The sequence below is a fragment of the Herpailurus yagouaroundi genome, unplaced genomic scaffold (assembly GCF_014898765.1).
Source record: "Herpailurus yagouaroundi ecotype Mexico unplaced genomic scaffold, PumYag 100, whole genome shotgun sequence".
NCBI lineage: Eukaryota > Metazoa > Chordata > Mammalia > Carnivora > Felidae > Herpailurus > Herpailurus yagouaroundi.
Genome location: NW_024412391.1, coordinates 65840297 through 65864330, shown reverse-complemented (window position 1 = coordinate 65864330; position 24034 = coordinate 65840297). Strand labels below are relative to the sequence as shown.

At 38.5% G+C, this 24034-nt stretch overlaps 2 long non-coding RNA genes across 6 annotated transcripts in view; one reads left to right on the top strand and one right to left on the bottom strand.

Annotated features, from left to right (window-relative positions):
- LOC121028757 (uncharacterized) overlaps positions 1–24034 on the top strand; it is a 360230-nt gene that overhangs the window by 97613 nt on the left and 238583 nt on the right. The gene's annotated exons all lie outside the window — the stretch shown is intronic.
- Positions 3524–15176, bottom strand: LOC121028758 (uncharacterized). 3 transcript variants are annotated; one of them, XR_005789421.1, is made up of 4 exons: positions 15046–15176; positions 10693–10840; positions 5301–5540; positions 3524–4312 (listed from the first exon to the last, which is right to left on the bottom strand). It is a non-coding gene; the product is annotated as an uncharacterized LOC121028758 (long non-coding RNA). The 3 variants fall into 3 exon arrangements; XR_005789420.1 differs by lacking the exon at positions 3524–4312 and having other exon boundaries at positions 5144–5540; XR_005789422.1 differs by lacking the exons at positions 3524–4312; positions 15046–15176 and adding an exon at positions 11877–12016 and having other exon boundaries at positions 5144–5540.

Here is a 24034-nt window from a genome sequence, read left to right as displayed (position 1 = left end):
TATAGAGACACACATGAGGCCAGCCTACTATGGAGTTCACTGTGTAGAGGGCCCAGTTCCTCATGACTGCTTTAGAGACTGGGTCCTATTGAGCTTAGGACAATGTTGTGTGTGCCATGGAACCCTCTGCAAGTGTGGAAAAGTCATCTGTGGACCCCTTCTCAGAATAATCTTTTTAAAAAGAAAATATAGCACATAATATGTCAAAGGAAACCAATGTATTGAAATACAGTTATCAAAGTATTTTATTATGCTATGCCCTTCTTCACTAATGCATAAAATAAGATCTGTAGCAGGTCAAATAATTACCATAATTCCAAGTAATGATAAGCTTAACAATTGGAGATGTGTGAAACAACAGTGAAATGACATGAAAATACCCATAATTTTTACTGGTGACAAAGTCATAAGTATTACTAACATTATTGTGATTCGTTTTCTACATTTATAAATAAAGGAATGCTAAATTTCAGAGACTAGCAAAAATAAAGATGTCCTTTTTCTCCCATCCAAGGTTATGAATCTCCCTGAATTCTACTTCCCAACCCCTTGAATGTTCATGGCCCACAGTTTAAGAGTCCCAGCACCTCAACTCCCAGTGTGTGAACCAAACTCTGGTTAGAGATTCTCACAGTCTGGCCTCTCTCATTGCCAAAGTTGCAAGGATTGAAGAGTCAATTCCTTGCCAGTGGTGAGAGGCAAAATCTGAACATTCAAAACCAAAGCTGTACTTAAGAGAAGGGCCTTTTGTCTTTGCTGACAATAGAAGGGATTCACAGTGAAAAGATCATTGTGTACCTTGGATGTTTAGTTAATGTGCCTTTGAAGGCCCTGGAACATACCACCTGGAGAATTCACCACCCCAACCCCCCTGCAGACTTTAATGCCACCGCATAGCAAATACTGAAGGGAAAAAGGCAGATCAATGTGTTTAGTCCACAGAAAATAAACACTCTCCCAGTTTATGTCTCCACAGCAGTGAAGTTCATCACGCTAGATCATGCTGTAGGCAAGCCTTGAGAGAGAAGCCTGGGATGCTTGTCCAGGGCACTGTCTGGGTGTTCCCAGCATTACCTTCTCTCTGTTTGTTCTCTACCCCCACCCCTCCTCCATCTCCACCTGGCTCAAAGTCAGCTCTAAACTACAGCCCCAAAGGGCCAAAGGCAGACTTCCTCTTTGAAATCCTCCTAAGGCCATCCTAGGGCTCTGCCACTGGGAGATGGCAGTCACACTGATGGGGACAATCACTGCCACCTTCCTCCCTCCTCTTTTCTCCTCAGCTTCTGCCAAGCTATGACAGCTCTGGAAGCTGACAGCCTTTCTTTGACTCCCGTGCAGGTCTCCATGCCGTGCACTGCTGCCAAGCCACGGGGCCAGCTCTAGGAATGTGTTTTTAATATTCATTGTTCGCTCTGTCTGTTACCGATGTGTGCACTGCAATTATTGTAATTCTTTGCACATGTGTTGTTATGAAATGGGTGCCTTTCAAGCTATGCCAGTTATTTTTTTTCTTTCTGAAATCCAAATATATTATTTCTACCTATGTTTCAGTTAGTTTGCCATGCTTCTTTATTTTATTTCAAAGATCAGTCTGGGCGGTGAAGAGTGGTGTGTGTACAAAGCAAGGTCCACCTACTTTCCTCATGGTAGAACAGTTGCTTTTGATTTAGGCTTGTGTGGTTTTTACCTCACTCACTTGTTTTCTTCTTTCCATGTGCACTAGCAAGCCGACTCTCAGACATACACATCGCACATGTGCTGCTCCTGGAGTAGCCATCTGCACCCAGGGGAAGGCACACGTGTAGTGTGCAAAACAGACATGCACACATGCGCGTGCAAACAGCATTTGGTTGGAAGTATATTTGGAAGTATTTGGTTTCTTGATATTAGGGTTTTTTTTTCTCCTTTTAGTGGTAAGGAGGAAAAAGAGGTCTAGAAAAGTCATTTTCTTCCTTTTTTTCTTTTTTTAACTTTAATTGGGCCTTCTCTGGCACAATGTAGAAACTTAAGCTGCTAGAGTCCAAAAAGGATTGTATACCTTCATTAATCCAGATTGTTTTATGTTTGTTTTTAATTTTTTATCAAAGAAAAAGAGCAAGTGTGAAACATATTAAAATCTAAATTTTAAAATCTAATATTTTTTAAATCTAATATTTTTTAAGTTTCTTAGGATAATAACAAAACCTTAGTTTTTAAGTTAATTAAGAATAACTATAGTTTTGGGGAGCCTGGGTGGCGCAGTCGGTTAAGCGTCCGACTTCAGCCAGGTCACGATCTCGCGGTCCGTGAGTTCGAGCCCCGCGTCGGGCTCTGGGCTGGTGGCTCAGAGCCTGGAGCCTGTTTCCAATTCTGTGTCTCCCTCTCTCTCTGCCCCTCCCCCATTCATGCTCTGTCTCTCTCTGTCCCAAAAAATAAATAAAACGTTGAAAAAAAAAAGAATAACTATAGTTTTGCCTTTGAGAACTTACCCTTGAGGTTCACAGAAGCTTAATTTGGAATAAAACAGTGGAGGTGTCCACTTGGCAAGCATCACCAGCTATCCTTACGTACATATTCCTTTCTTCAGAGATTCTTAAGCCACTCTCTGTTTTTGCTGGGCAGAGAAATCTGACCCTTGTATGCTAAGCATTTTACTTTCATTGTTGACTATAACCATTTGTCACCATGAAACATTATTATTTTAAGGTAGCAGGGAAGCAAGACTGCTTGCTGCATGATGGTGCTGTAACTCTTGTTGCCGAGAAGGAATCAAAAAAATGGGACAGTGGTTGATGTGGGAGATCACACCAGCAAGAAAGAAGCATACAGAGAAACAGAGACAAAGAGAGGAAAAGGGAAGGACAGAGGGAGAGAGGGAGATGGAGATGGAGAAGCAGAGAGAGAGAGGCAGGGGGAAAGATACCGAGAGGTAAAAACAGACCTACGCAGAAAAATTTCCAAAATTTCCATGAAAAGATTTATGAAAGGATGATACAGCTGTTGCTAGGGAGCTGGGAGGAGAGTAGACAGATACACCATCCTCTAAAGATTTTTAATATAAACCTGTATGTCTTTGTTTGCATCATCTCTCCAGTGAGGAGACTGGATAAAGAAGAAAGGAAATATGGTGAAGCCATCTTCTTAGACACACAGTTTTAACAGCACCCTGTGTAGCTGTTGTGTCGAGGGTATGCCTGAAGTCAAAGGGCACAGCCTCACTCCCCAGAATTCCAAGGCCAAGACTGCACCCATCCAGCTATGGGAAATAATAGCCCCACTCCCATGTACATGATGGCTCTTAGACAACCCAGGCAGGTTCTGCCTTCCCCTAAATGAAGAAATGTATTTTAATGAGCTGTGTGTTTAGTCTTACTGTTACTCAGGCTTGGGTTTGAAGAAAGAAATCTGGTGCTAGGGCAAACCAGCAGTGCTCCCAATGAGAATCAGAGGAAGTGGCATGGGGGTTAGTGCTACTCCAGGATCACCTGATCACCTGCCTGTATAGTTAGGGTCCTCCTGAGAAACAGAACAAATAGAATGTATATATGTATATGACAGAGAGATTTATTTTTGTTTTAAGCAATTGGTTAATGCAATTATGGGGGCAGTATCAGGCTGGAAAGTCTGGCAGGTATCAGTGTTACAGTCATGAGTGCAAAGGCAGTCTGAAGGCAGAATTTCTTCCTCTTCTAGAGATCTCAGCCTTTTTTCTTAAGGCCTTCAACTGATTAGATGAGGCCTGCCCACATTATGGAGGATAGTCTGCTTTCCTCAAAGTCTACTGACTTAAATGTTAATCACATCTAAAAAATATTTTTACAGCAACATCTGTTGTGTTTGTACCATAGCCTAGCTAGGTTGGTGCGTAAAATTAATCATCACACAGCTCTATGATATAACTGGGGTGAATAGTTTTCATCCCTTCACTGACCCGACATATCAAAGATTCAGAGGTATGAAGTAGACATATGTCTACATTGCAGCCAGTGTAATAGAAACTGGGACCTTTAGTTAGTATAGTTGCTGCTTTATTCTACCCCAAGAAAATTCCTTCCAGAATTAGGTCTTTGAAAGGAGCCTTCTCTAAGGAATCTATCCTTGTCCTGAACTCAATCCGCCTCTCTAATCCAGACACTCTTTACTCCATACAACCCTTTATTTAACTCCCTCAGTTGGATGCCCCAGCCACCATCACTGGAAACTTCACCCTACCACACCCCTTGGTGCATCCTCTGTCTGCACTCTGAAAGGTCTCATACTCTGGCTTGATGTTCACTGAGCTATCCCTGCTCAGTTGTGGGCTCCAGAAGGGCTGACAGAGTCAACTCAACTCCTGTGAGAGAAAACAAATACAGGTGCTTCAATTCTTGGTCGCTCAGTCTCCTCAAAAGTGAAAGCTTTGGCTTGCTTATCTTACAAGTAGGTGTGTCAGATTTAGAAAAACACACAAAAACAAACAAAAAAAACCCCATGACATTTGAATGTTAGATAACAAACAGATGATTTTTAGTATAAATACATCCCATACTTGGGACATACACTAGAAAGTTATTCATTGTTGATCTAAGAACAAATAATTTTTTGTAATAATATGTCCCATGTAACATTTGAGATGTACTTTTAAAAAAAATTATTCTTTGTTGATCTGAAATTCAAATTTAACTAGGCAATTTGTATTTTATCTGGCTATACTTCAAGATGACTTAAAACATAAAGACACTCCTCCAACTCATTCACTGTTTTTATCTCAGGGATTGGATTCCTTGGGCTGGTTTCCTATCTAGTAATAGATATTTTTTTGTAAGCAAGACTGTCAGTCTTATTTCTCTGTAACAATAGCTTCTGACCACCTCTCTTCCTAGTGCCATCTGCCCTGGACGGATGGGGCCACTCCAGCTTTATTTCTCCTCCTAATCAAGGCATGGTTGGAGGAGTATCCAATTTGCCCTGTTGAGGTCGATATATTTTCTGGATGTCAGGATTACTGACATCCCCAGTCACCCAAACTCAAGACTCTAGAGCCAGGGGAATGTGAGTGGCTCAATTGGTTAAGCATCTGACTTCAGCTCAGGTTATGATCTTGCAGTTCGTGAGTTTGAGCCCTGTGTCAGGCTCTGTGCTGACAGCTCAGAGCCTAGAACCTGCTTCATATTCTATGTCTCTCTCTCTCTCTCTCTCTCTCTCTCTCTCTCTCTGTCTCAAAAATAAACAAGCAAAAAAGACCCTTGTGCCATCCTCAATTCTCTCTTGCCTTCGGTCCTCCCTGCCTGGGCTTTATTCATAGTGTCTTTTGTATCCTTTGCCTTTTATCTCAGACATACCTTTAATCCACATTCATTATTGTTCACAGAGGTGACAACATAACCTCTGACTTTTTCTTCCTACCCACAACACCAGTCTTCTACAGTCCATCCACCACACTCCATGTCCTGAAGTTCAGTATCATTGTGAACATTCAGACACTCCCAAGGCTCAGAAGCATTCTGTTTCCAGAATGTCTGCCAAATGAAGTTCTCTATTTTGGCCTACTTCAAGTTTATTCCAACAGTCACACGTTTTTTCTGTAAAAAAAAAAAAAAAGTAAATTTTTTAGTCTTTGAGAGCTATATAGTTTCTGTCACAGTTACTCACCTCTGCTGTTGTTGCATGAAAGCAGCCATAGGCAATACATCAGTGAGTGGGCATGGCTGAGTTCCAGAACAACTTTATTTAGAAAAACAGGTTGCTGGGACAGATTTGGCCCATAGGCTGCAGTTTGCCGATTCCTTCAGTAGCTGACAAATCAAACCTGTTCTCCCAAATCCCAATGCAAGTGTTATTTTCTCTGTAAAGCTCTCTCTATTCCACCCAGATGGAAGTGACTCCTTCTTCACTTCATGTACTCAACACTTTATGTCTTTTTATGGCTGTGTCCACATTCTGCCTTGAACAGAGTCCATGCCTCATCTCTCTGTTGGAATATTAGGCATCCCCTGCAGAGGCTACTGTAATCCTTTACACAGGGTATGTTCAGTAAGAAAGTAGTGGTAGGAATAATGATCGAAAGCCATGGGAGAGTGAGCCTAGAGAAAGGGCAGGGGCTTGGTCAACTACAGCCTGCTGCTCTCCTTGGAAAAGTGTGAGTTCCCCTGAAGACCGTGGATCGACATAAAATGCCTTCTGGAGAAGCCCAACTTCCAGACCAGTTAGTCATTTAAACACATGGAAGCCTACCCCTTGAAAACAAATTAGCTAAGCATTCAGTTCCCCAGCCAGGAAGGTTGGTATTGCAAATGAATTTGGACTGAAACCATTTTCCTTATTGAAACACACCCAAGTTCTGAAAGAAATAGCTTCACCTGATCTGAACTGTCAACACATTCCTCCAAAATCCATCCTTTGAGAGAACATTGTTACCTGCTTCAGCTCAAAATGCACATGACTGCAAAGCATCTGAGTTTTTTGAAGCAGGGCTAGAAACAGCCAGGCCCTGTGTGCCTCACAGAAAGGGTTTCAGACCTAGGAAGAATGAACTCAGGAAAAGAGCAACAATGCAAGCAGTTTATTTTAGCAAAATAACTAGGAAAGTTCAAAATTATTTTAAAGTTAGCACTTATTGAAAATTGCAAGCCAATTTATTTCTCTAGTTCTTTCATATTTTTATCAATTTTTGGACTTAGGGATAGTTTAGTTACTACACACTTTATTTTTTCTTTGTAATCATTATAAGTACATGTCATGTCTTCTTAATTAATCTGCAGGTTTCTCAAGGGTAGGATACACACTTTCTTTTCTTGCATACCACCTGGAGCATTATAATACCAGGGCCACAGCAAATGCTCAATAGGCATATAATCAGTAACTGAATATATGGGACGCATTAACCTGCTAAAGTCTTTGGTGGGGGAATTAAGTTATTCAAGTTAATTTTTTTTTAAAAGAATTCTCTTCTCTTGAAATCCTGATCCTACCTCCTTTCCAACCACCAATTAGTACCTGTATTTTAAGTCCTTTGGAATCTGTATAACAATAAGAGGGAAAAAGGAAAATTTTGCTTGTAGCTATGTTTTATTAGATTTAAGTCTTCTTTGATGGCACAACACACCGGCACTTGGATAGATGAAAAGCAGAACTTTTTGTTACTTGCCAAAGGACAGCAAGCTGCCAGGCAGGGCCACATGGAGGTTTACACCAGGGGGTGGAGGCAGTTTATGTATGTCAAGCAGAGTGGGGTTAACTAGGTTGAGCATGCTCCCTGTGAATTGGCTGATTTGAATAATTTCATAAGCTCTAGGACTTAGGGATTGTTTCTAGTTGTCTGGTACTTGGCCCAGGGGCAATTAGGTCTGCTGCATTGACTCCTGGTGTGTAGGTGTTCCATAAGAGAAGTCATAGGAATGTGGACTTGAGCTGCTCAAAAGGGGGAACTGATTTGCTTTCAAGCCAGGCCTCAACACTGGATCAAGATGCATTTTTTAAATACTATATTATGAGCTATAACACCCTCATCTACATTTCATGAAAGCAGGGGACTCCCTGTATTGTTCTTGTCTCTGTACCCCGATGGCTAGGATGGCAAAAGCATTCACAATTGAGTAAATAAAATGACTCCAGATTTTCACTTCTACCACAGGGCTGGAGGGTGGTCCACTGAGACTGCTAGCCTGAATTCGATCCTTTCATTAGGTATTAATAAGACTTGCTTGCACTACAAGAAAAAAGTGTAGTAAATTCTAGTCAGGAAAAAAGTGAATACGGTCAGTATTGCTCTGTCAAGAGATAATATCCATAATCTGGAATGTTTTCATTTTATTGGAATGACAGACACAAATAAAATGATCAATGTTTATTGTACTGATCAAATCTGAGAGCAAAATGACATTTGGGGGTAAGAGAATTGGGAACGAGAGAAACAGAAACTGGCCAAATGCCAGCTAAATTGCAGTGGTTCTGTGGGGTAGAAGATAACAAAGCTTCAAAAGCCTAGCAGCAAAGGAAAGGTAAGAAATGAGACTGGATAACAGAAGCTAATGAGCTCTGGAAAGAGAGTCACTTATTTTATAAGATCACATGACACTAAGAGCATTTGGGGGTGGTTATCATAACCGATTGGCAAATAAAACCTGAAAGAAAATACACCTAGATTTAGTGTACATAAATAGGAAATAATATCTTGGAAAGTATATCTTGAAAAGTAAATTATTAGCCCAAAAACAGACTTTAATAAATGATATTACACCACTACAGTATTTCTGTGTAAAGTAACACAAAATGCAGGCTTCATGAAAAACTCTAGACAAATTTAGAAAACTGCAAGTTAAACTAACTTAAACGGTTTCTTCATAACAGTACCAATCAGATTCTTTATTATGTTAACATATGTTGGGAACCTCCAAGAAGGAAGTATGGTGGGAGGGTTCTAGCCACAGAACCCTCCCCTCCTTTCATGGAATAGCACATGTAACTCTTGTTCCATAGAAAACTCTTTGATAAAGCCTAACATGATTTTTTTTTCCCATCTGTGTTAGCAACACGAGTTATTTTATTCTGTCAGAGAACTTAAGCAACTACATTCTGGAACCCATAAACACCATCCTACCTCTTAGGGACTAACTAAAAAATTCTCCTCATGTCTAATATAGGTATTTATGTCCTCTGAGAAAATACATCTGGGGACATTTTTGGGAAAGACGATATACATATATGATAATATCAGCTCTCCTTAGTGCTAAAAACATAAAAATAAAAAACAAAGGCAGGATATGGTGAGCAATGAGAGAATATCACACCAATCCTAGTGTTAACCACTGTTCCATAATGTTCCTCTTCACCTACTTAATTAGAAGCCTAAAAAAAATCAGCTTAAATTATGGAACCAAAGAGCAAGCTAAAAATATTATTTTTAGTGACTAGGTTTAGTGACTAGATTAGTGACTAGACTATTCTTAGTGACTAGAATTTCAATTTCTACAAGTCTTTGCAAACTGTGGCAGTGGCTTCTATTGAATAAGAATCTGATTAAGACATCAAATAATATCAAATATCAGCATTTAGCTACTTAGCTTGACATGTCAAGCAGAGGCAAAAGCTGTAGTCAGCATTCTAGGAACAGTAGAATATGATAGGCAGGTCATTGCCCAGCAATTCACCCAGTGATTCTGAGATAAATGGTCTGTCTCTCTTTTTTTTTGCTATAAACTTCCTTGCAAAATATTGTGTTTGTGATATCCTAATGGGGCAGTTATTTATTGATATTTTTAATGATGTAAGCTCATTTCATGACTTTCAAGAAACTACTGACATTATTTTTGATTCTTTATTTAGAATTCTACTAAATATTTATATGTTTATATGAGTCATAAACACATAGCCATGGAAGCTACTCTGAACTTTCTGATGTTACAAGGAAAACAGCCCAGAGGAAGTTGATGGGTTTCAGTAGCACCTCCAACAATGGCTTCTTTTATTGAAATATTGATTGAGTACATGCCATGTGCTAGGTCTTTTGTCCCCCAGCCTGCTCAGCTCTGTCATTAAAACTAAATGGCCAGGGCAGCCTAGTCAATCAGGCAGCTTTTGAATTATTTTCAGTGGCAAAAGGAATAGAATGAAGGTCACATAGCCACAGGTATCAAGCAGGCATCCTGGGCTCATATTATTGCCATTGGCTAAAAGAACTCACACCTAGGAAACTACACCTTTAGAAAACTCAGGTATACCTATATGCCAGGTAGCAAAATTACAAACACCATTTCCAAAGGGGCAAAGAAAATGACCTTTCTTTATTTTCCTATAACTATGGTGACCAAAATTGGAACAATTCCAATTTGCACCTTTTGTCCCAGTGTCTCAAGTGGTCTAACATTTCCCTCAGGTTTTTTAATTTTTTTTAAATGAAGAATTATTAATAGCTGCACTAGTAGCTCTCTACTTCTTATTTTCAGCTTCTGACATGGTTGTCTAGTAGTGTGGGAGATATGTGAAAAGATTTTGTTTTTACTTTAACCTCCCTTTCAAAGACAGCATGCATAGCACTTGCTGGTAAACATAGTGTCTTCAGGCAAGAGAGAGCTATCTCATGAAGTTAATTCCTCCCAGTTTGGGTGCTGGTAGGAGAAAAGACTCAACAGCACTGTCCCTAATTGCCATTGTTGGGTCCGCCAATTGTTCTGTGGCCTACACTACACCTACACCCTTCAAAATGAATGAAGCCACTAGCTATCAGTTGGCAGGATCAGTAGAAACTTGAGACTTCATTGCTTAGTTGGGAAACATGAATGGGAGCTGGAGCCTGGGCCATCATATAGAGCTTATAGAGACCAGCCTGAGTACTCTCATTACATGGTCTTGTTACTTATTGTTTGGTTTATGTACATATATCTGCAGTAATTATTATTTGGTAATTTTGTTTTGTAACAAACTCAGCAGCAAAGAGGCCAAAAAAACAAACAAAAAAGCAAAAAACTAAGTTCTGAATTTCAGTTTCACAACAAAGTTGATGATGAATGTGGACCTTGCAAAGAATGTTTATCAACACAACTTACCATCTACCATGAGGGCTAAGTGACACCACTCACCACATAAACACCTGAAAGATACACATCTACTGAAGAAGTACCAGCATTTATTCCAAAAGTTAGAAGTTAATTTAAGACTATATCCAAAAATGACCAAATGTATGCCTGCAAAAAGTACATTTACATATCACTCAGTGAAGCTTGACTTTTCATTTACCTCAGATGATTTTCTTCATTAACTTCGCCCACTTTGGATTCCAAGTTTTCTTTTGGACAAATGAAAAGTGAAGTGATAACTCTTCATGTGTTGGCTCCATTAGCAGAAGAACTGCACAGTTCAATGAGACTAGTTTTATGCCAGTGTCCTAGATAAATCAAAGAGAAAATTGGCTCCAGTAAAGGTTTGTTTTTCTTTATTCAGTTCATGAAATTGAAATACATCTTTTGGATATTCATTCTGACATTACTGTGAATTCAGGTAAGAATTTCAATATTAAAGGTAAAACTTTTGTGATATGTAAACACAAATTTTAGCGGAGTACAGTGTTGTGAGAAAAACAATATTCTTAATTAAGGAAACTTTGGTGCAGATATGTCCTTGAAATTGCATCCTAAAAAATGGCTATAGTCCACTAATGAAAATAGTAACTGTCTTTGCCAAAATATATAAATATTATACACACATAACTGAGCTATGAAACTTTATGAGTAGGGCACCTGGGCGACTCAGTCAGTTAAGCATCCCATTCTTGATTTTGGCTCAGGTCATGATCTTACAGTTTATGAGATCTAGGCCTGTGTTGGGCATGGAGCTGCTTAAGATTCTCTCTCCTCTCTCTCTCTCTCTCTCTCTCTCTCTCTGTCCTTCCTCTTCCTGTGTTTTCCCTCTCTCTCTCTTTCAAAATAAATAAGTGAACTTTAAAAAAACAAAACAAAACCTTTATGTGGAAGCTGGTGTTCAACATCTTTATGGAAATAACACTTTCTTTGCTGCCTGCCATCCAGGTCTGCCCCTAAAGTTTGTAGAACTGATGGCAAGAATAGCAATGGAAACCCACATACCATAAGTCTTAAGTTTTTGTAAGTTATAAATCAAGCTATCAAACTGCTAAATAAAATATGTTTGATCCTACTATCACAAATATACTTTAAGTAATGGCCTAGAAAGCCAGGTTATAATTTAGAATCCCCAGAATCCTTGAAATCCCTTTCTGTAATTTGCTCACCCTAACCTGAGCTCTTCTTCCTTCAGTTCCCTCTGGCACAACAAGGGATCTCATACAAATAGGCAAGGAGATACCAAACTAGACCATGTGTCAAAGCTCTATTAACAGTACCTGCTCTGGCTACAAACCAAACAGCTATCCTTTACCCAAATCTTAGGCCATGGCGGATCCATACCAGTAGTGAGATACACCCTTGGAAGGAAGTACCCAAGGAAGATGGCTTCCCATCTCTGGGAGCATGTCTGGACCCTCTGGGCAAGGAATTCTGGGATCTTAGTCACATGGGTATTTGTCTGATAGTACATGTCTTCTTGGCCCCTTAGATTGGAGTTGAGCTGAAAAAAAGGTCAGAAGTGAGCTCTAAAGTGTAGGGCCATGGGCAACAGTCTATTTTGCTCAGATTTAGGTCTAAGAGTAGTACTGACTTAACTAATCTTGCACATGAAACCCCAGTTTATTTAATAGACATTCATCATTTAGTTAAACCCTTCACATGTTCTTCAAACCAATCAAATCAATTGCATTTTAAAAATGTTTGAGGTTGGGGCGCCTGGGTGGCTCAGTCGGTTGGGCATTCTACTTCAGCTCAGGTTGTGATCTCACAGTTCATGAGTTTGAGCCCCACATCGGGCTCTATGCTGACAGCTCAGAACCTGGAGCCTGTTTCAGATTCTCTCTCTCTCTCTCTCTCTCTCTCTCTCTCTCTCTCTCTCTCTGCCATTTCTTTTTATTTACAGTTTGTGTTCAATGCAAATAAATTCCATAAAATGAGAAGTTATTATGAATCAAAGCATAAATACACAAACATAATATACAATACAAAATAGTACCACATTCAGGCTTGAAACAAAACGGAATGTTCATTCACACATACAGTTATCTTGAGATCTGTTGGATATGGTTATCCTGGTGTAGGTCCTAAAGATGGAAAAAAATGACTTTGGCTATCAAGACCACTATGGTCATATTAGGTACTGGAACATCTAAGCTTCAGTATATAACCATGCGAACTAAAGACCTTAGAGTGTCTATTTTTTAAAAAGCTTTCTGTGCTTTGAGGCAGTTGTGAAAAGATTTACTTTCCAGAATGAAGCCCACTTGAGGCTTAGGACCAGGTTCTAACTATCTAAAGATATTGACTAACAGAAACTGTTCCAAATGTGGCTATTCTGATTCAGAGTTTTAAAGAAAAGTATTTACAAAAAGAGTATAGAAGTTTTTCTGAATATAATGTAGGTAAGCTTCCAGTGTTCACTTTACAAATACTTTATTTACAATTTTGGCTCTTGCACATATTTGCCTTTTAAAAAAAATTTTTTTTAAAAGAGAGATACAGAATCCAAAGCAGGATCCAGGCTCTGAGCTGTCAGCACAGAGCCCAATATGGAGCTCAAACCCATGAACGTGAGATCATGACCTGAGCTGAAGTCCGATGCTCCACTGACTGAGCCACCCAGGTGCCCCACTCATATTTGCCTTTTTAATTTCAAGATCTGTCAGGGGGTACCTTGATGGCTCAGTTGGTTAGGCTTCTGACTCTTGGTTTGACTTGGCTCATGATCTCACTGTTTGTGAGATTCATCATCTAGTTAAAACCTTCACATGTTCTTCAATCCAATGATATTTGGCATCCTCAGCATTTCCTGTGTCAATAAAATAAGGGGTGGAATTATATCCATCGAAGACCTGTTTTTTCCTTGTCACACCGGGTGTCCAGACACCATTTGGATTGAGTTTAGAAGATGGAGAAATATAGATGTTTCTTGGCCTGAGTCTCTTAACATTAGAGATGTAGAAGGGAGAATGAGATCATGAAGAGACTGTTGACTGCAGAGCACCGCCTGTAACCACGGTGGTAGCATTAACTGGATTTGGAGCAGTCCAGGTATTGTGGGAGGAGTTACTTGAAAGTGTACAACAGTTGTTTGATTTGAATAAATCTGCCTGGGTAGGAGCAGTGCCAGATGTAGCAGCCCCAGTCTGAGCCTGGCCACCAACGCTCTGCCCACATCCACTCCGTCAGTGTCAGTGCAAGGTGAGTGGAGAATCACTGGCTCACAGTGGGCTCAGGCAAGGTAAAAAATGTTTCAGGTTTTAAAAAACCACTTTTAAATTCAAGTTAAGTGCCTAAAAATGGTATTGAAATACACGTAGACATTTACACACGTGCTAGCATATTGTTGATGTTGAAATATTTTTAAAACAGGTTATAGACAACATACAAGGTCAAATAGGCATTACTTAGTGTGGCTGAAGTGGACTCATGATTCCTTATTAAAGATGCTTCTCCATGGAACTCCCCATCTTATTAAATTATTCCACCAACATCACCTTCCATATATGTGCTTCAGGAAAAATTCTAGACTTTAGCCTTGATTTCTTGATTTCTCACTTTTTACAATCAATCCATTGTATCTATCCAAGTCATTTTGATTCAACCTCTAACTCATATCCTAAAGCCATCTTCTTTTCTCTACTACCAACACCTTAGTCTAAACTACCAGATTTACATCTATTAAGGAAAATGAACTGCTGTGGCGAGGAGTCTAATCCCAGTTCCTAGTGGTCACTGTTCTTACTTCTTTTCTAGATGTCTGAGCTAGCCTCTGGATGAAATGTCAATGGTCTGGCTCCTGGTTAATTCTCTGACACCCTGCCCACTATGTTCCAGCCACACTAGCTAACTTTTTGGGCCCTGAAAATGACAAACTTACTCTTGCTTTGGGGCCTCTGAACCAGCTGTCTGGCTGTCTCTGTCCAGACAGGTCTTGCCCTTGTCTTAGCATGGCTGCCTATTTCTTGTCATTCAGACCTCAGCCTACATGTTATCTTCTCAGAGGAGCCTCCCTGACCATGCATTCTAACTTGGATCCACCCTGTCATGCTTTATTACCTCTGCTTATTTTAATTGTCTGCATTACACATGTTTAGATGTATGTGTCATCTCCTCCTAGCTAGGATATAAGCCCCATTGACAGTATAAGTCTTGTTTATGTTGTACAACTTTGTTTCTCTAAAATGGAGAACAGTGCTTGGTACCTACAGGTGCCCAATAAATGTTTGTCAAATGAATGGAGAAATAGATGTTTCAGAACAGAGCCTGATAGTTTGATAAAAGGACTATCAAATTATTCTACCTGACTGGTATTTTTGGTATCAAACACTGTCTAAATAAATGAGTTAAAATCTGAGAGCTCAACACTTCTTTTAGGGGTAGGAATTAATTGTGTAATATTTGTAGTAGGATATAATCAAGATCCACTTTAAAAATATTGGGTGTATTATTTGTTTCATTTGTGCATCACTGAATGATTTACATTGTACTGGGTAGTCCTAGAACTTACCTGTTTAACTTTCCTAATGTCTGATCCACCAATTAACATGTGAAGCTCTGCACATGAAGCTCTTGGCCAGAATTTTAACAGAATCAAAATCAGAATCCCTTGTGATGCTCCAGCAAAGAAACTCATCAGTATTCTGAGAAGAAAAAGAAAAAAGGAAAAAATTATTGTCTTAGATAAGAAGTCTTGGGTTCTAGACTATTTAATGCTTAATCTTTTGTATTAATTTCTCTCCTGAAAAGAAGAATGTGCCTCAGTTTGCAATTACGGGGCACTGGGGACTGGAGTGATAGAGATAGGGAACAGAGGATGATTGCACATGTGTGAATTGCCCATTGACTAATAACTTGAAGTATTAACTGGTTCTAAGTTCCTTTCTTCTTCACTTCTCCTATGATTGTAGCCTTTAGTTCCGTGAGATATAAGTCTTCATTAACCACAGTAGAAATTTATCAGTTCAAAGCTCAAATTGAAGCAGTGGTGTGTTGGTAAATGTTCAGGAAATGGCTCTCTAGAAACAGAGCCCTGATTTATGGTGTTTGTTGGTTTCTGTAGTGTAAATAACCCCAGGATAGCTGATTTCAAGCTACCAATGAGACTTAATGTGGAGTTAGGAAGAGATGCTAATAATTCGTTTTTATGAGCTAGTATGACCTGGCTGTAGCACACAACTGAATCAAAAATACAAATTCCATTTCAAATTCATAAAGTTTGATGCACATACAAGACAGAAAACGAATGATAATAGATAAAATGAGGTGAGTCAACTTTACATTCTGTTGCAAGACATTAAAAAGAAACAACTTTAAGCAGGAGAGAGAGGAGAAGGAAGTTAAGAAAGAAGCAATATTAGGGGTGCCTGGCTGCCTCAGTCAGTAGAGCATGCAACTCTTTTATTTTTTATTTTTTTTTAATGTTTTTATTTTTACTTTTGAGACAGAGAGAGACAGAGCATGAGCAGGGGAGGGGCAGAGAGAGGGGGAGACACAGAATCTGAAGCAGGCTCCAGGCTCTGAGCTGTCAGCACAGTCGGGCTTGAACTCACGGAGTGTAAGATCATGACCTGAGCTGAAGTCGGGACACTTAACTGACTGAGCCACCCAGGTGCCCCGGGAGCATGCAACTCTTGATCTTGGGATTGTGAGTTCAAGCCTCATGTTTGATGTAGAGATTACTTAAAGATAAAATCTTTCAAAAAAGGAAAGAAGTGATGTTCTTTTTATTCTCCCCAGCTTTACTGAGATATAATTGACATATAGCATTGTTTAAGGTGTACAATATGATTGTTTAAGTCTAAGGTATCCATTGTGGTTTAGACTTGAATTTCCTGATGTTTAGTGTTGATGAGCATCTTCTCATGTACCTGCTGGCCATTTGTATATCTTCTTTAGAAAAATATCTACTCAGGTTCTTTGCCCATTTTTTTAATTGGATTGTTTGAGGGTTTTTTTGTTTGTTTTTTGTTTGTTTTTGCTATTGAGTTGCATGAACTCCTTACACATTTCAGATATTAATCCCTTACCAGATACATGTTTTGCAAATATTTTCTTCCATTCTGTAGGCTGTCTTTTCATTTTGTTAATTGTTTCTTTTGCTGTTGTTTCTTTTTTTGATTGAAGCTTTTTAGTTTGATGTAGTTCCCCTTTTTAAATTTTACTTTTGTTGCTTGTGCTTTTGGTATCACATCCAAAAAAATCATTGTCAAGATGAATGTCAAAATTTTCCCTATGTTTTCACCTAGGAATTTTATGGTTTCAGGTCTTACATTTAAGTCTTTAATCCATTTTGAGTTAATTTTTGTGAGTGGTGTAAGAGAGTGCTCTGATTTCATTCTTTTTCATGTAGATATCCAGTTTTTCCAATATCATTTATTGAAGAGACTATCTTTTCCCTGTTGAGTATTCTTGGCTTCCATGTCAAATATTTGTTGACTGTATATGTGAGAGTTTATTTTTGGGCTCTCAATTCTGCTCCATTAGTCTATGTGTCTGTTTTTTTGCTAGTACTGTACTGTTTTGATTACTGTAGGTTTGTAATATAGTTTGAAATCAGGAAGTGTGATGCCTCCAGCTTGCTCCTTCTTTCTCAGGATTGCTGTGACTATTTGGGATCTTTTTTGGTTCCAAATGAATTTCAGGATAGTTTTTTCTGTTTCTGTGAAAAAATGCCATTGACATTTTGATAGAGCTTGCATTGAATCTATAGATGACTTTGAGTTGTATAGTCGTTTTAACAAAATTCATCCAATCAATGAACATGGGATGTCTTTCCATTTACTTGTGTCATCTTAAGTTGCTTTCACCAAAATCTTATTATTTTCATTGTATAGATCTTTCACCTCGTTGGTTAATTTATTCCTAAGTATATTATTATTTTGATGCTATTGAAAGTGGGATTGTTTTCTTTATTTTTTCTTAGATAGTTCATTGTTAGTGTGTAAAAGCACAACTGATTTTTGTGTGTTGGTTTAGAATCTTGCAACTTGACTAAATTCATTTAGTAGTTCTAACAGTTTTGGGGTGGACTCTAGGATTATCTATATTTAAGATCATATCATCTGCAAAGAGACAATTTACTTCTTCCATTTTGATTCCTTCTATTTTTCTTGCCTAATTGCTCTGTCTAGGATTTCCACTAGTATGTTGAGTAGGAGTGGTGAGAATCTTGTCTTTTTCCTGATCTTAGAGGAAAAGCTTTCACCTTTCACCAATGAGTGTGATGTTAGCTCTTATCATAAAGGGCCTTTATTATGTCGAGGCATGTTCTTTCTGTACCCAATTTGTTTAGAGTGTTCATCATGACAGGGTGTTGTATTTTATTGAATGCTTTCTGCATTTGTTGAGTAGATCATATGATTTTAGTCTTTCATTTTATAAGTGTGGTGTATCACATTTATTGATTTGCAAATGTTGAATTCTCCTTGTGTCCCAGAAATACATTTTTCCCTTTTTGATTGATTGATTGATTTTTACATTACTTTCCAAGCCAGAGATAAATACTATTTGATCATGTTTATGATCCTTTTAATGTGCTGCTGAATTCAGTTTTCTAGTATTATGTTGAGAACTTTTATATCTATATTCATCAGCTATATTGGCCTGTAGTTTTTATTTTCTTGTATTGTCTTTATCTGGGTTTGGTATCAGAGTAATGCTAGCTTCTTAAAATGAGTTTGGGACTATTCCTTTCTTTTCAGTTTTTGAAAGAATTTAAGAAATATTGGTATTGGAGTGTGTAGGTGGCTCAGTTGGTTAAGTGTCCAACTCTTGATTTGGGCTTTGGTCATGATCTCACGGTTTCTGGGTTCAAGCCCCGTATGAGACTCTATGCTGACAGTGTGGCGCATGCTTTGTATTCTCTCTCTCCTCTGTACCTCCCCAACTTGTGTTCTGTTTCTCAAAATAAGTAAACTTAAAAAAGAAAGAAAGAAAGATTGGTATTAGTTCTTTAAATGTTTGGTTGAATTAATCAATGGAGCCATTTGGTCCTGGGCTTTTATTTGTTGTGAAATTTTTCACTACTGATTCAATCTCTTTACTCATTATTGGTCTGTTCAGATTTTCTGTTTCTTCATGGTAAATTCTTAGTAAGTTGTATTTTTCTTGCAATTCATCCATTTCTTTTAGATTATCCAGTTTGGGGGGATATGATTGTTCATAGTGATCTCTTAAGATGCTTTGTATTTCTGTGGTATCAATTATGAAATCTACTCTTTCATTTTAAACATTATTTATTTGAGTCTTTTGTTCTTAGTCTGGTAAAGGTTTGTAATTTTGTTTATCTTTTCCAAAAACCAATCTTAGTTTCATTGATCTTTTTTATGGTTTTTCTGATCTCTGTTTAATTTACTTCCTAACTTTTTAATTTTTTTCCTTCTGCTAACTTTGGATTTGATTTGTTCTTCTTTTCCTAGTTCCTGCAGGTATAAGGTTAGGTTGTTTATTTGAGATCTTTCTTCTTTCTTAATGCAGGACTTTATCACTATAATCATTCTATTTAGAACCACTTTTGCTGTATCCCCTAAGTTTTGGTATGTTATGTTTCCATATGTGTTTGTTTCATGATATTGTTTTATTTCCATTTTGATTTCTTCTTTGACCCATTGTTGAGGAGTGTGTTGTTTAATTTCCACATGTTGTGATTTTTCCCACTTTCCTCCTATTACTTATTTCTAATCTCATACCATTTTTGTCAGAAAAGATACTTGCTATGATTTCAGTCATTTTAATTTACAAAGGATTTTGTGGCCTAATAACATTAACCTGCAGAGTGTGCCATGTGCACTTGAGAAGAATAACTATTTTGCTACTCTTGGATGGAATGTTCTGTATTTGTCTATGAGGTACATTTGGTCTAAAGTATATTTCAAATACCATATTTCCTTAATATTCTGTCTAAATGATAAGGCCACTTGCTTATTTGAAAGTAGGGGATTGAAGTTCCCCACTATTGTTGCATTGTTGTCTCTTTCTCTCTTCAGATCTGTTAGTATTTACTTAATATATTTAGGTGCTTCTGTGTTAGGCACCTATATATTGTTATCTCCTTGATGAATTTAGCTCTTTCTCATTTTATAATGATTTTCTTTGTTTCTCATTACAGCTTTTGACTTAAAGTCTTGTCTGATAGTAGTTTGGTAATTCCTGCTCTCTTTTGGTTTCCATTTAAATTAAATATCTTTTTCCAGTCTTTCACTTTTAACCTATGTATGTCCTTAAAGCTGAAGTGAGTCTCTTGTAGGTAGTATATAGTTGGATTTTGTTTTTATATCCATTCAGTCACCCTATGTCTTTCAATTGGAGAATTTAATTTATTTACATTCAAATTAATTATTGATAGGTAAGGACTTACTAATGCCATCTTATTAATTGTTTTCTGGCTGTTTTATAGTTCCCTGTTTCATTTTTCCTTTTTTGCTATCTTCAGCTGTCTTCATTGTGAATTAATTGATGATTTTCCATAGTGATAAGCTTTGATTCCCTTTTCTTTATCTTTGTATATCTACTGTTGGTTTTTGCTTTGAGGTTACCATGAGGCTTACATAAAACATCTTTTAGATATAATTGAGTTTTTAAAGCTGCTATCAGCATTTTAAACTGATAGCAACTTAACTTGTTCAAATATAAAAACTCTACCCTCTTACTCCCACCTCTGCCAGAGAAAAATGATATTCTTTAGCAATATGTTAGTATCAATCTAGAAAAGTAGAGTGAGATGATAGATGAAAGTGGAGGATGCTAGAGTAGATAAAACCTGTGTCCCTACCAGGGATAGGAAACTAATCAAAGCAACGTTTTCTCCAAGAGTGAGAGGAAGTGCACTGGTCCAGGGATACCTGGAACTCTGGGGGTGGGCAGAAGAACTCTGGGGTTGTCACTGTTCTTGGCATGTGGGCAAAAGAACTGGAGACAATAGCTATGAAGCACATTAGAGCAGAGTGCTACTGACAACCCAGAGTCTTTCCCAAAGGCTCATAAAGTGATGCCCTTCCCTTTGTTCTTGATCTTCCCTGAGCCCACAAGAAGGATAGGGAAGAACTGGGTGGGGGTGAAAATATGAAGATCTTGAAGGTTAGGATGAGAAGGCTAAAGAGGGCATAACTGTATAGATCTAGAAGTGTTTCCTAGATTACAGACATCATTCATATACATATTCTCTCTCTCTCTCTCTCTCTCTCTCTCTCTCTCTCTCTCTCTCTCTCACACACACACACACACACACACACACACACACATACACACACACACACACAAATGAGGGACAAAAGAACAGAGCAAAAGAGACCCAGGTACCATAGATGAGTTCCATCTGGAGCAGGAGGCCTGCAGAGATGGAGACTGCAGAGGCTAAAATCAGCCACTTCTTGTCCCAAATTCTCTTCATGGCAGTTGCCCATGCCCCTGGGAGTTTAGAATTAGCCCTAGGAATGAGGAGAGTGAAAGAACCTTGAGAGGGTGAAAACTCCTCAATAGACTGTGCTTTAAACTTATAACTAAAATTTCTCAGTAGAGTAAGGAAATCTAAGATTCCGTTTTCTGCTCTCAATTGGAAATGAGGGCTTTGAATTTAAAATCCAAAAGTTAAATTGAGTTGAGATGGGGTGACCTATCTCAATTTGCTCTAGGATGTGGGATTTTCACTGCCAAAACCTGGTAAATCTTGGGCAAACCAGGATGATTGGTCCTCCTAGTTGTAGATAGAAGAAAAGTGACATTTTTCCATGCCCAATTTTGTGACTGAAATTCATACCCACTTAATTTAAAAAGGCCAATCTTGAACTTTCCAACATGGAGGGATTCCCACATAACACCCTGGAATGGACACTGATGTAGCTATACAGATCACTCTTTAAGAAAGGCCTTACTGGAGCACCTGGGTGGCTCAGTCGGTTACGCATCCAACTTCAGCTCAGGTCATGATCTCACGGTTTGTGGATTCAAACGCCGCATTGGGCTCTGTGCTGACAGCTCAGAGCCTGGAGTCTGCTTCAGATTCTGTCTCCCTCTCTCTCTATGCCCCTCCCTGTTCACTTGCTCTCTCTCTCTCTCTCTCTCAAAAATAAATAAACATTAACAAAAATTTTTTAAAAGAAATAAAGGCTTATTGCCCCAGCAACTAGGAGTGCTGTTGGTGGACAGCATAGCTGTATTGCTCTGTAGGGTTTGCCTTAGCTCTGAAGTCACAACCTCTCCCAAGGTCAGATACTTTTTTGTGGCTGCCCCATCCAGCAGCTGATCATGCATAAGTATAAAGGCTGGCCATCTTCTCCCAGCTCAAGACAAAACTGAATGGCCATTATAGCACTATAGCATCCCCATGAGGTAGGCTAAGGCTATTGTTAGGCCTGCATTGCAGCCTCTGCTTAATCCTGTTTCATTACCCTCCTTTCCACAAGTGTTAATGCCAAGGGCACTCCCTAATAAACATCCAGCATACTAAGCTCTATTTCAGAGTCTGCTTTCTGGAGAACCAAACTTCATCCCAAATCAATGCCCTCCTTTCAATTTGCTGTCAGTCTGTTGCCTGAAACCACTTCACAAGGACATATAAGTTATGGGAGACTCACTAGCTAAGCCTGAGGAAAACCAGTTTGCCCTAAGGGGCTAAGTAACTGTCTTCTTTTATTCTGCCAAGTTTTCAGGACAAGAAGGTGCAACTCTCAGTAAGAACACTATAAATTTATTGAATGAATGACCAGGGCAGGGTCAGCTTCATGGATAGATGATCTGTACACAGGCCCCCATCTCTCACAGAAGGACATCACATTTGGCTTAATGCTCTGCTGTCAAGGTCTTAAAAATCTTAATTTTTGAACAAGAGGTCCCACAGTTTCATTTTGCACTGGGTCCTGCAAATCATGGAGCTAGTTCTAGACCTGGGTCTCCCCAAGAACTAGCTTATCCTCATCTCCCCAGGACTCTACCTCCCTATAAGGGAGTGGCAGGAAAGCAGAGAGGATCTGCCAATGCCAGCCCTTGCTCTTTACAAATCTTCCTTCTATTTCTTTCTTTCAAAAAGGACTTGCTCTGGTTTCTGCTGGTGAGCTTCCTATCTCTGCTTGGCATAATGCTTTAATAATACTACCCTTAAACTTTAATCTAAAAAGTAGACAGGAATTTTTAAAAAATCAGAAAGGAAAATCAAACCTCTGTAATTGAAAGAGATAAGGTTAGGGGCAGAAGAAATAACAAGAAGATACCTAGCTGAAGTGGTGGCATTTAATCAGGCATTAGGCAGTAAGTGGGTAAGGCACTTGCAGAATGGTAAGAACCAGCCTGGACCCTTTAATGGAACTTTTGTCAAGGCTTTCAATGTTACAGTGCCCTTTAAAAACCATTTACTCCTCTGCCCTTATGTTTTTGTCCAGGCCTTCAGGTGAAAATGAAAAAATGGAAAGAAAGATGCTAGCTCTATTGACTTTTTTTTTTTTTCCAAAGAAAAAACAGACCACAGGCTTCATATGAAATCCTTTTCCAGAGTGAATGGCCCTCAGAAACAGGACTGGCTCCATAATTTGCAGGGGATAGTGCAAAATGAAAATGTGGCATCCCTTGTTCAAATTATTTAAAATTTCAAGATAACAGAAGAGCACAAAACCAGATTGAGGGCACTTCTGAGCCTAGGGGCCCTGTGTGACTACACGGGTCACATGCCCATGAAGCTGGACCTGGTTAGGAGTCTCTGAAGATTTGTACTATTCTCATTATCTAACGTAATAATGCTTCTTCTTCCATTTTCAAAGCACCAGGGATATGATAATTGTGTGTATGTGTGTGTGTGTGTGTGTGTGTGTGTGTACGCGCACACATGCTCATGTGTTAATTTAAGCTACACTCTAGGGACAGTTAGTTGTCCTAATTCAGAAATTAACCTTCTAGGGTATTTGTATAACACTATATCAGAAAATCTACACTCCAGATGTCACTACTTTAAGTATTTAGCCATTATTATTTCTCACCAAATCTTTGGCTAACTGGCATAATTAATGTTATAAATGTGCTTTCATTGGTGAAATTAATAGAAATAGATGAAATCACTGAAAATAAAGATATGCTGTGGTTCAGATGTTCAGGAGACACTATTTAGACTTTCAAAACCAGAATATAATAATCTAGTATCTATTGTGGCCTATATTCTTGTGACAATGGCCTGAGTCTTGATACCCTAATGTGTTGCATTCAACCATTGGTTTTAAGGATTCTTTTTTTAATTAATCAATTAATTAATATTTAAATTCCATACAGTTTGATATTAGTTTCAAGTGTACAATAGTAATTCTATACATTACTCTGTGTTCATCAGGATAAGTGTACTCTTAATCCTCTTCACCCATTTCACCAAACCCCCTACCCACCATCCCTTTGGTTTGTTTCTCTATAGTTAAGACTCTGTTTTTTTGGTTTGTTTCTTTTCTTCTTTGTTTTGTTTCTTAGATTTTACATATGAGTGAAATAATATGGTATTTCTTGCTCTGGCTGACTTATTTCACTTA